Source organism: Ctenocephalides felis, unplaced genomic scaffold (genome assembly GCF_003426905.1).
Source record: "Ctenocephalides felis isolate EL2017-DRISC unplaced genomic scaffold, ASM342690v1 CF-g0.4_SCAFFOLD_00845, whole genome shotgun sequence".
Lineage (NCBI taxonomy): Eukaryota > Metazoa > Arthropoda > Insecta > Siphonaptera > Pulicidae > Ctenocephalides > Ctenocephalides felis.
In genome coordinates, this window is record NW_020536999.1 from 53,618,476 (window position 1) to 53,632,235 (window position 13,760).

Genomic DNA, 13,760 nt, shown 5'->3' on the forward strand with positions numbered 1-13,760 from the left:
GTGCTGATTAGTTTTTGTCAAAGGTAGGTCCAGTTGTTTCGGAAATACCGAGCAAAGATTGCAGAAAATAGAAATCGTGTTTTGAGAGAACAAAGCAACCGATTTGGACGATCCAAAAAATATTCAATTCATGATGATAGAGAAAAGTGGTGATTATAGATTTTGGCAAAGGCAGGTCTAGCCGTTTTGGAGATACGGATCTAAATATGGTACGGGAAATTCCAGCAATTTGCCTTAAAGCACGATGCCACACACCACCAGTTATTTAACAAATTTATTAATTTTTTTTATATTATAGAACATGATGCAATTTTAGTACGGGCCAATGGACACAAATTGTATATTCATTGAAAATTTAAAGAACTGATTTATGTATTCTAAAAATTAGTGTAGAAAATATTTTATAATGTTGGTTCGAATATACAGCTTCAAATTTTTAACAGATCTATGAAATCAAAATATTTAATATAAAATTATGCGAGCTTTTAAATATATAACATTGGAATTTATTTTGTTAATAATTTTGAATTTGTTAATTTTGAATAATGAATTTATCTATACGTATTTTTGTTTAGATCTAGACAATAATGAATATATTATTCATATAGTACTAGACAGATTATTAATTCAATTTATATTGTCTAGGCATATACTCTTCTTTTATCTATGTGTCTAGGGTACCAGAGGTCTGTCTAAAAAATTATTTTGACAATTTGACATATGGCATGAAGCCCAGAAAACTTTGAATATGTCATGATTTTGACATATTGAAAAATTAATTATTGTCACAAACCGAAAAATTAAATAAACATGATAATAAATAATATATAATTCACTAAAATGGATGATATTAGCGATTCAGAAGGCTCTTTATATGATAATTCAGAGGAAAATTCATATATAATAGAGCAATTCGTACTAGCAGTAACTGATTTTAGCTCACAGTATGGCAGTGATATAAGTGTTTCATATACTGCTTATAACATTTGTGGAAAACCTTCTAAATTTCCAGATTATGGAGATTTTTCACAATCGTTTGTGATGGTAAAACCGAAGAATTCAAATATTTATATTTAATTAATGAATTTGTAAGTGAATTTTATTTTAGAGAACTTATGGCAAGTGGTGGAATTTAGCACCATCTCGTCTAGAACCTTTTATGCCCCAAAATGAAGGAAACATAGTTAGTGAAGATTTTATAGGTGCATTCTATTGATAGATCAGTAAAGGGTTTATATATCTTTATGTAATAAGAATTCTTCTAATGATTCAATATATTTTGGTTGTTAATTAATTGTTAGTATGATGAAATACTCAATAGTTCATCATAGTATTAAAGCATTATCAAATACTAATTTATTGTCACGCTATATTGTTATTGATTACTGTAACATTGCTATTAACCAAAAATCCAAATATTTACAATATATTTTATTTTTTAGTACCACATTTTAATAACTTGAAATAAATATGATTTAGTTAATTGCCAATGTCAATGTTTTATATAACAAAAATTCTGCAGAAATTTTATACGAGACATCAGTGTATCCAATATGTGTAAGTTTATTTGAAATTTATAACCCTGGGGCTTTGGTCAGGATTTGGGCATCTCAGCCAGAAGGATGTTGGTCATTATTATGGGAAGGAAAACCTGAAATTATTGGACATAAACCTCGCATGTTTACCCCACCAATTCAAACAACGAAATACCCCACAAAGTAAACATGTGATGATATTTGAGATTATTACAAACTGATGTCCAATTCAAAAAGTGTAATTATAGGTTTTTTTATGTTATTTTAGATTATTACGTTTAGAATTTAACCAAAGCCATTTGGAATATTATACAGAACTTGATGCAGTTCTTCTGACTGGTTCTAAATTGCCATTGAATTCACAAAATGTTGATGTCAAAGAAGAGAAAATTATATCCACAATTGGGAATGGTAATAAAAAAATAGTTTATACTGTAAATAGTCTATTCGTGTTCTTATTTTGAATATTTTTAGGTCAACTGGTGTCAGCAATTTGTAAAATGTCTCTTCATGAAAATCTGATAGAAGATGAAGATAAAATACATGAATTACAAAAGGTAGTTAATGATTATAAATCAAGCTTGAAATCTAAAGAAAAGAAAAGGAATTTAGGAATGATATCCTGTTTACCAGTAAGTATGAATCATGTTGTTTGTAATAAAAGAATAAATATGATGCTTTTCGTTTTAATTTCTCACAAAATAAGTTGTTTGAATAGTAATATTTATATGAATATCAATATTTTATGTAAAGATTAATGTAAACACATACATTTCATATCAAAACAAAACCTTGTTTTCAGGATGAGACCATTTTGAAAATACTTGGCTATTTGGATTTAATATCTCTATTTCGATGCTCCCAAACAAGTTCTTACTTATATCTTCTTTGCACTGATCCAATGTTGTATACCGTGTTAGGTTTGAAACCCTATTGGCACTATCTGAATGTTGAAGCTCTGCAAACATTGTCCGTCAGGTGATTACTATAATTTGTTTATTAGCCTTAGATTTTTTGTCCTTAATATTTGTTTTTATTTCATTATACTCGAATGAATAACAAAACTCATATAGGATTGTGGTACTTATGTATTCTCATTCTTTCATATATGTTTTCAGAAGTAAATTATTGCAGAAATTAGATTTATCCTGGTGTGGTTCTTATGGTAGTTTTAAGGAGGAGCATTTTACCAAGTAGGTAATAGTAATACATGGTAATAAATTTTATATCAATTTGCATAACATATCAATTAGGAGCATGTTTAATTTACAAAAAAAGAAACTAATTTTATAGCACTTTAAAAAACTAAATTATGAATTTTCAGATTCTTGAAGAATTGTGGTCGCTATTTGATAGATTTGCGGCTGAACACTTGCAAATTTGTAAGTAATGACACTTGCTTGAGTATCTCTCAATACTGCTCTAATATAAAAGGTAATGAATCATAGATTATTCTATCATCTTGGATTTTCTTGATAGTTCAAGATTGCTTAAAAGAAACTTATATAATTATCAGTTTTTAAAGCATAAAATAATACTTTTTATTACAGAAATTTGTCTACGTAACTGTGCCAATATAAATTCAGTAGGTTTTCAAAAATTGGCAAAGCTTAGAAATTTAGAACGTCTAGACTTGTATCGTACTAATATTGAAACTCTTCAACTTTTAGAGATTCTCAAACACAATAAAAATCTTAAACATCTTAATCTAGGTGAGACTTCTTTTTTCACTATTTTTATTATTAGATATGTTAATAGCACTGAAATGGTTATAATATATTTTAAGGCTCTTGTGCTCATGTATCAAATTTAGATGAAATTATGAGGCAATTATCTATAACTAATCAAAGTTTAATTTCCTTGGATTTATGGAAAGGATATTCAATAACATCTGTTGGAGTACGATTTTTATCAAGAATTTCTTCTTTAGAAGAAATTGATCTAAGTTGGTGGTAACAAGTTATATTATTATCATTGTTTGTAGCATGTTATATGATTTCTTGCTCACTTTTTTCAATTATTTGCTATCATGAATATTAAATATAGATTTTATTTTGTAAAATTTTTCAATTTGTTATTGTATAGCATGGGAATTGGTGAACCGGGAGATAGTCTGCATTGCTTAGCAAAAGGATGCCCCAAACTTAAAAATTGTTTTTAGTGGCTTTGAGAGGTATTACTGACTGGGACTTGCAGTTTTTTCCATCTTTATGCCCGAATCTTCAGCAAATTGATTTAATGGGAATTAGAGGAATAAATGCAGAGATATGTCTTTCGTAAGTACTTATTTTGAATTATTGCCTACACCTAAAAACATATAAATATATTTACTGGCACAGCTTTTTAATATTGTTTTATAACATATATCTATATTACCGACAATCTAATATATTGTGGTAAAAACATATATTTTTACTTGAAAATATAATTAAAAAATATGTCTTCAATTTAATTCAGATTTCTCAATAATTGCTATGATCTTCAACTATTAGATGTAAGTTTCTGTGATCAGATTAAAGATTCACAGGTAAGATGCTAACAAGCACTTTATTCATTATATTCTAATAAAATTCGTTTGGATAGAAATGAGAACTTGGTTTTCAGGTAGCTGTTTGGCGTCAGCTTTACCAATCAGTTAGTATAAAACGTAGTTTTCAATCCAGTGGATCTAATAACAGCTGGTGATGTTGATTTCATATGTGGAAATACTATTGTGATTATATATTATAATTTATTAATTGTATATAATTCATCTTCATGATTAAAATATTTTTACATTATCCTGATGCATGGTAATATTGTCCAATGGTTACACAATTTCCAGATTTCTGCATATAAAATCACACATTATATATATATATATATATATATATATATATATATATATATATATATATATGTACATATATAATCTTTAACCACCATGGTAAATAAAAAGGATTTTTTAATCTTTGAGAAAGTGGATACCATCTATATATATATATATATACTATAGTGATAATCCAAAGCGATCAAATTTACAAACATGAAAAAATATTACGTCCACATCTTATTATAATGATAAAATCTATATCATAGCGAAGTCTTCAACTATAAATATATATTAAATTCTGTTTTGGTTTTTAAATTGAATGTTTAACATATTTTTATTATATAAATACATATAACATAAACCTTAATCGGCGAGTACACGATTTTAGTATTAGTTTCATTATATTCAATTTGATTAGTTGTTTAACCTAATGTTCCGATTACGCTTAGGAAAAAACGATTTTTCAAAAATCTTGTGATCTAACTGGAGTTGTTGTCTGTTGTGTAAATTCAGTTCGAGTAACATTTGATTATGAAATTCATGTATTTGGTGTTCTCGATTATCCAACATATTTTGCAAGTAATTCATTCTCTGACTATGATCCATTACATTGAGTACTTCAACATTTGTGCATCTTGGAATTCTTGGCTTGGATTCTAATGGCAATTTAGATGGTGTAGGAGTTATTTCTTTGACGTCAGATGATCGTTTCAAATGCTGTTTCGAATGGTTTGACCGATATGATTTTCTATCTGTAAAAAATAATCTGTAAAGCTGTTAAATTATGATCGAACTGTTACTATTTTGCTGTTTTTTTTTATTCAACATGTGTTTGAGAAGAAATTCATTATAAGGTGGGAAAAGTTTATACAAACCCAACTCATGGACCATTTCATCCGCGCCGCCGGTTATCCGTTCTTGAACCGGGACAAACGTTTGCTGTCTATTATATTCTTCTATTGGGTATTTTGGTTGTGATTTATGGTCAGACAAAAATACACATTTACTAAAAAGATATAAAAATAATTAAATTTTTCTGAATAGATTATACATATATTTGAATGCAACAGACCGGCGTATAATAATCAGGGCTGTACCTGTCCCTGCACGCAAGCAACCGAATTGAAAACCGACCAAATTAAAGGACTGCCGATTTCTTTTTATATTTAAGGTTTAAATGAGGCGAAATAGCCTTAAAACATGAACTACAACTATTTTTTATTAAATATCAATTACATGATTAGCCAAAGGTTTAAAACCAAATTTTGAATAATTATTCACGAGCTTTAAAGCCATACAACGCGCAAACATTAAATATGCGTCTAAAGTTTCTTTTTCAGTTATATATACAGGGAACATACAATTTTTTCAGTGATAAATCATTAAGGTGGCAAAATTTAAAACAGTTATTTCATCTCTGGTTAGCCGTTGCGAAAATTTTTCATACTTGTTTGAAGATTGTTTTTGGTTTCGATAAAAATTTATTGATATGGATCATGAGGAAATAATTCAAAGATGAAAAAAAATGAAAATATAATTTTTAATGAATATTTTATTATTTATTGTTACACTTATATATGTGCAGATCACGATTGATAGGTGATCGATGAAATTCATTTTTCGCTTTCAATCTCTACTTGTATTTTTAAACAACATCTTACTCCTAATACAATAGGTACTAGAAATATTAGTAAAAGTTTTAAGCTCGTGGCAACATTTAGGAAAGAAAGTTTTCCAATTGTATTTGTTTAAAACAATTTTCTTAAAGGCAGGTTAAGAAAAGCGGTTTCGGATATAGTAAAAAAAGTAACAAAAATGCCATTTGGCGGTCAAAAATGGTCATTAGACATATGCACTTATGTGCCAATAATAATAATTTTATAATGATAATTTTATAATTATCAAATATTTTATAGAGATTTTCCGTTAGACGGCGACGCGGCGCTTACGCGCATCTATATTTCGTCTCTATGTAGTTAAAGCAGTACGATTGCTTTGAAAAAAGTTCAGAACTTTTAAAATATTTTTAAAACGTTTGAAATATTTCAAAATAAAGAATTTTTTTTTCAGTCTTTTCCAAAAAAATATTTTTTTTTCAAAAATTGATATTGTTTCTCAAAACTCTAATTTTTTCAAAATAATTTTTTTTAAAAATGTTAATCTTTTTTAAAAAAATAGTTTTTGGTACAGGAAGTTCCAGCAATTTGCCTTAAGGCACAAAGCCATGCGCCCCACTAGTTTTTTTCATGTAGGTGAAAGTAAAGTTACTTTGTACGACGAGTATGGTAATTATGTATATTTAGAAAATGGTATGATACTCACCCGTAATTCAAGCCAAAATATAGTAAACATGCTAGAATCATCAAAATAATTTGAATAAACGAAAGTCCTAAACCCATTGCCAACAACATTATTCTGTTCAATTGTAGCAAATTTAATAGAACTCTCTGACACCCCTGCAAAACAAGTTTACAAATGAAAAAATCAATTTACAAAATTCAATCATATTATATATTGCTTACCTTTTCAAAATTCGAATTTTGATTAGTCAATTTCCCGAGACAATTACTACCATCTTTACAACAAACTTTCGGGATTTCTAAAAATGATGTTTTATTGTCTGTGAATTCTTCGATTGATTCATTTAGGTTTGATATTTCTGGTTTTCTTAATTCGCTAATTGAAGGTTGACTGTCGAAATCCATATAATTAGTTTTTCCGCAACATTGATAATCTACGATCATTATTACTTGTAAAGTTTGACCGTTCTTTGAGTATTTTATTGATATTTACTTTTCATAAGTTGATCAAAAACCTTTGTAATACTTGGTTTACTTGAATTAAATTTGTAGTCAGTTACCATTAATTCCAATATTTTAGGCAGTTGTGATCCATTCTAAAATAAAATGGCAATGAGGATACTTGCTCGACTTTTTTTATTACTTATGGAATAGAACTCATCTAATTAAATCTAATAAATTGTGTAAGAATTCTTATACAATTTATTAGATTATATCATTTTATGATATGATTTTTTCTATTACAAACCGTACTTTCTCAGCATTTATGTGCAGATGAAGGCCTGAACCTGCTTTAACTAAAATTATTGTGCTGGCGATACTCGCGTACTGAAATATAGAAATATAGTTATAAAATTCTAGATAATTATTATAAAAATAACTATCGTATTATAGATATTCTAATAAAAGTACAAATGTAGTAAATTGGATGCTTTCAAATTAAAAACTAGATTCTTATTGAAAATGTGAAGTGTATTGATTGAGTGAGCACTTGAAAACAAATACTAAATGAAAAACTCAGTTATTACATCATTAAAATTAGAAAAATTAAAAATTAAAATGAAAGAAAAGTATAAAATTTAGAGATGTTGGTTAACTACTTTTTTATAATGATATTAGTGAATTATGTAACTATGTAATTAATATTAGTGAACTTAAATCTGCAACTGTAATATCATGTCTGAATAATATAGAATATATTAAAATACCGGAAAGATATATGGATGAGAGAAGGAATATTTAACTTCATTACTACATATTTAAATAAAAAGTACACTAAATATCAGACATAATCGGGCAAAATAAAAAAATATAAATTATCTTGAAGATTATATTTAATTATCATTAAATATGAATAAAGGTTATATAAGAAAAGAATACATATGGATAAGGTATTACAAAATATATAGATAAGAAAAATGTGAATTATATGATGCATTAAAAAGAACATCAATTAGTAAGAGAAAAATGAACACGTAATGAATTAAATAATATGAAGTAAATTTTAAGGATGAAGCTATTTAAATATAATAATTAATTTTTTTTATCAATATTCAGAATTATAAATTAACGAAAAAGTTATTAACACGAAAGAAGGATGTACTTTATCTGAATTTCTAGTTATTCTAACAACTTACGACCACTATCATCAGTTTTGATTCTTTAATTACAGCATAGTAACCGAATATACTTATCAGAAACATTGCCATGCTCAAACTGGCAAATATTTTGGAATATTTTTGTAAATTATGCGGTTCCCGATAGTCCTACAAAAAATAAATATTTTGAATATCCTTTATTATTTTTCGTTATATCAATCCTTTTTTTTACAAGTCATCACCTCAGCTTCTTCATAAATAAGCGTAACATAATCAATGAATTTGACCACATTTGATATCATAACTAATAACCAAATGCAGATTGCAAATATGCATATGGCGAAAACTTGATATATAAGAGATAAGAAATAAAATATGGTATACATTATTATATACTATCATTTAATCCAGCAATATATGTAATATGTCAAAGTGACATTATAAAAATAATTAATATTATTTATTATATTTAGCGGCCGTGGGTATATTCAGCATACGAGGCTTGTCAGTCAATAAACATCACAGTAATTTACATAAATAAAATCATAACGCAACAACATTAAATTATAGTATAGTTATCAAATTTTCTTAAAATACTAGGTTTTTTGGTATAAAAGTTTCAGTTGTTTTTTTTTAAGTATACTATAGTGTGTAATTGATTTGGACTGCTAAAAGTATATTAAAAATGAAAAACACTCTTTAAGTATGGATCACAAAAGAAATAATTGTTATTTTTTAATATTTCTGTAGACTTACCTAACATTCTTATTATTTGGCGAAAAGTTTTATAAGAGTATGTTAGGAGTTTTTTCGCTATATAAACCGCATTAAGAGTTGAAAACCAAATAAGTAATTTTTCAGTCATCGTTTTTAATATTTTTTTATTGCCGATTAATTATTAACTTTCCGTAGGGTAAGTTATTGTAATCGTCAAAAAATCGAAATTTTTGCATATCTGAGATGAGTTTTTCTTCATTCTAATTTCGCTTGATCAAGATTTGTTTATTTATTTCTTATGTAAGCATATTTAAACGTCCGTGACTAATTCATGAAACCTTATATTTTGTCTTTAAAATAGGAAAATAGGAAAGATATTTATAAAATATTTATAGGACAGTATTTATACAAATCTTTTCGAAAACATTCAATATTTCTCGAATATTACGGTTGCCTATAAATTATTTCTCAAGAAATACATTAATAAATATTTGATATGTTATAACATATCAAATATTTATTAATGATTTTCTACAGGTATAACACTAATACGTTTAATATAATTTTTTTAAATTTTATTTGGCCTTATCTGAGCATTTAGCCACCTACAACATTTTTATTTATTTCCAATTCTATACTGATTTTTTTATATCATATTCAATTTATATATCCTATTCTATATTTTTTTAAATTTTTCTTCTTTTTATTTTCTTCAATTCATGCTTTTTTGTATCAAATTTCTAATTCTATTCAACTTCTATCTTCATTCCATTTTTTTTCTTCATTATTCTTTTAATCTCTGCAAATTCTAATATTTTTTCTTGTTACTCCTAATACAATTCAACAGCCAGTAGAATTCTATAATTCCTATTTTTCTTAATTTTTATTTAATTTCTACTTAACAAACACTATTTATTTATTAACTTCCCGTAGGGTAAGTTATAGTAATCGCAAAAAAATCGAAAATGAAAATTTTTATATATCTTTACGTTTCAGAGGTTTCTGAACATTTTGGCATACCTTAGAAAAAATGGATGTATGTGTGTGTGTGTGTGTGTGTATGTGTGTGTGTATGTGTGTGTGTATGTGTGTGTGTATGTGTGTGTGTATGTATGTACGTGTGTGTATGTATGTGCGGATACAAATTTTCGTCGACGATTTCGGGAACACGGATAAACCGATTTGAATAATTCAAAAAACATTCGATTCGTATTGATAAGGAGACGTGCTGATTAGTTTTTGGCGAAGGCAGGTCTAGCCGTTCCAAAGATACGGGGCAAAAAGTGCCGAAAACGGTAACTCAGTTTTTAAGAGAACGGAGCGTCCGATTTGAATAATTCAAAAAACATTTTACTTGTATTGACAAGATGAAGAATTGATTAAATTTTCATGAAGGCAGGTCTAACGGTTTCGGAGATCAAATGAAAAAAGTAAAAAAAAATGCCATTTGGCGGCCAAAAATGATCATTAGACATATGCACATCAAATTATCAGATATTTTATAGAGATTTTAACAATAAGTATGAATTTGGTTTACAGTCCTATGGGTTCCGTACCAGTGTTCACGCGTTAGGCGGCGACGTGGCGCTTTACGCTCTTTGATAATTCGTCTTTATGCAGTTAAAGCAGTACGATTGCTTTGAAAAAAAGTTTAGATCTTTCAAAATATGTCACAATAAGGAAAATATTTTTTTTTTCAAAAAAAAAAAAAATAAAAAAAAAATTTTTTTTGAAAAAAAAATTTTTTTTCAAAAAAAAAGTATTTTTTTGTCCAATTTATAGTTTTTCAAAAATCTTATTTTTTCGAAGTAAAATTTTTTCAAAATTGTTAATCGTTTTTTAAAAAAAAAATAATTTTTGGTACGGGAAGTTCCAGCAATTTGCCTTAAGGCACGATGCCTTAATTGCCTTAAGACAGAATTCCACTTACAGCTAGTTTCAGTTTAACCACACATATTTAACTTCCCGTAGGGCAAGTTATAGTAATCGCAAAAAAATCGAAAATGAACATTTGTATATATCTTTACGTTTCAAAGGTTTCTGAATATTTTGGCATACCTTACAATTAGAAAAAATGTATGTATGTGTGTGTGTGTGTGTGCGTGTGTGCGGATACAAATTTTTGTCGACGATTTCGGGAACACCGATCAACCGATTTGAATAATTCAAAAAATATTCGATTCGTATTGATAAGGAGACGTGCTGATTAGTTTTTGGCAAAGGCAGGTCTAGCCGTTCCGAAGATACGGGACAAAAAGTTCCAAAAATGGTAACTCAGTTTTTAAGAGAACGGAGCGTCCGATTTTAATAATTCAAAAAATATTCGATTCGTAGTGATAAGGAGACGTGCTGATTAGTTTTTGGCGAAGGCAGGTCTAGCCGTTCCGAAGATACGGAGCAAAATGTGCCAAAAATGGTAACTCAGTTTTTAAGAGAACGGAGTAAAATGTTTTGTGAATTATTAAAATCGGACGCTCGAGCGTCCGATTTTAATAATTCAAAAAACATTTTACTTGTATTAACAAGATGAAGAATTGATCAAATTTTCATAAAGGCAGATTTAGCGGTTTCGGAGACCTAATGAAAAAAGTAAAAAAAAAAATGCCATTTGGCGGTCAAAAATGATCATTAGACATATGCACATCAAATTATCAGATATTTTGTAGAGATTTTCACAATAAGTATAAATTTTGTTTACATTCCTGTGGGTTCCGTACCAATGTTCATCCGTAAGACGGCGACCCGGCGCAATTGGAAATGGAATTTCCAAAATATGTTAAAATGAAGAATACAATTTTTCAATAAAATTTCTTTTTTCAAAAAAAAGTAATTTTTTGTCAAATCTATAGTTTCACAAAAATCTAATTTTTGCGAAGTAAATTTTTTTTCAAAAATGTTAATCGTTTTTAAAAAAATAATAATTTTTGATACGGGAAGTTCCAGCAATTTTCTTTAAGACACGATGCCATGCGCCCCACTAGTTTTTTCATAAATTCTAAATCAATGACAGGATTCGTTCCAAGGTGTGAATCGAACTCGCTACTATGTGAGTAGGGCTTACAATACCGGGATTCCGTAATCCCGAATACCGGAATCCCGGACGATTTTTGTCCGGTATTCAATACCGGTATTGATGCAAATAATACCGGTATTACGGTATTACTAGTATTCTATCAAAAATTCAACTTACGCAAAACACATATAAAGTTTTAGTTTCTAAACTATGTATTGTGTATTGCCGACGATCAGCTGAGTGTGACACATCGACAAGCAGTGTCGGCAAGATAAAGCGATTCATTCAAAAGGGTTCATTTACAAAAGTTATTATGCGTTCACGTGCCTCGTTGCTATATCGAATTCGCTATCAATGATTTTTAAACATAATAATTAAATCGATGAGATATAATTCTTTATTTATTATATATAAATCATTTTACATAAGTAAGAACGGCAGTTGTTTAAATTGCGTGTCGCTGACATCATATTGAGAATTTGCGAAGTATATTGTTATGGCCCAACGCTTAATTAGTTAATATTAATAACTAATATAGTAGAAACACACTACGTAATGAATCATATTCTCAATTGTATTGCATTCAACATAAGAATAGTCAACATTGTAATAATCTTTTATCGATGAATTGCACACATCGCAGTAATTCCCGAGAAATCCGAACGGGTAATAACTTGACTTGCACTCACACACATAAAGAAATTCTATTGATCATATTCAAAATCAAGGGAATTCCCTTAAACTAAATAAAATGTTACATAAAGCCGAAATGTAACTAAGTAGGCAGTTGTGTAAATTTCGTGTAGATAACATCTCAAAGTTGCGGGAAAATAAATGTTTATTATAAAGAATAGTGTGTTTATAATATTGTGTGAATATTGTGTTTAATTTGAACTTATGATATTTATAAGTGAGTATATAAACCAAAGTTTTAAGTTAGTGTGTAATTAAAAAATATTAAAATAAATACTTCACCCGTGTGTGTGTTAAAAAACTCCAAGTCTAGAACAAAAAATAAAAAATGAAATTACTTTTTGTAAAAAAACAGGAATAAAAGGAACAAACCTACAAAATATGTATAATTTCTTAATTACAATTGTACCAACAAGTGTAAAATCGGATAGAGCTTTTTCGGCGGCTGGTTATATTTGTAATAAAATTCGGTCCTCGCTAGATAATCAAACAATTGATTGTTTATGTTTCTTAAAAACATTAGCCATGAATTATAATTTATTCTTTTCTTAAATATATTATTAAATAATAAATTCTTATTATAAATGTAGAATGTAAAATGTAACAGAAAAATATATATTTTTACTGACACGTTTTTTGTTTCTATCTACTTCTACTCCTTATGTAATAAATAAATAATATGTACTCATTTCAGGACAATATTTGTTAGATTTCATATATTATTTGTTAATATGTCAATATAACAACTGAAGTAAGTAAAAATATAACTATTTAATTTTTCATCGACAATACCGGTATTAAAACCGGGATCCCGGAATTTTATTTTTCAAATATCGAATACCGGTATTCAGATTTTTGTACGGTATTGGAAGCCCTATATGTGAGCTATGCTCGCCACAAAATAAAAACATTTAATTAGTTAAACTAAATCAATTGCAATTGTAATAAATAAAATAATAACTAGCTGTAAGTGGAATTCTGTCTTGAGGCAATTATGGCATCGTGCCTTAAAGCAAATTGCTGGAACTTCCCGTACCGTAACAAAATGTTCGAGGAATACTGAATGTTTTCAAATAGATTATTATAAATATT

At 27.8% G+C, this 13,760-nt stretch overlaps 1 pseudogene; it reads left to right on the top strand.

Annotated features, from left to right (window-relative positions):
* Positions 1 to 840: 840 nt before the first annotated feature.
* LOC113385435 lies at positions 841 to 4,220 on the top strand (annotated as a pseudogene).
* The last annotated feature ends 9,540 nt before the right edge of the window (positions 4,221 to 13,760 follow it).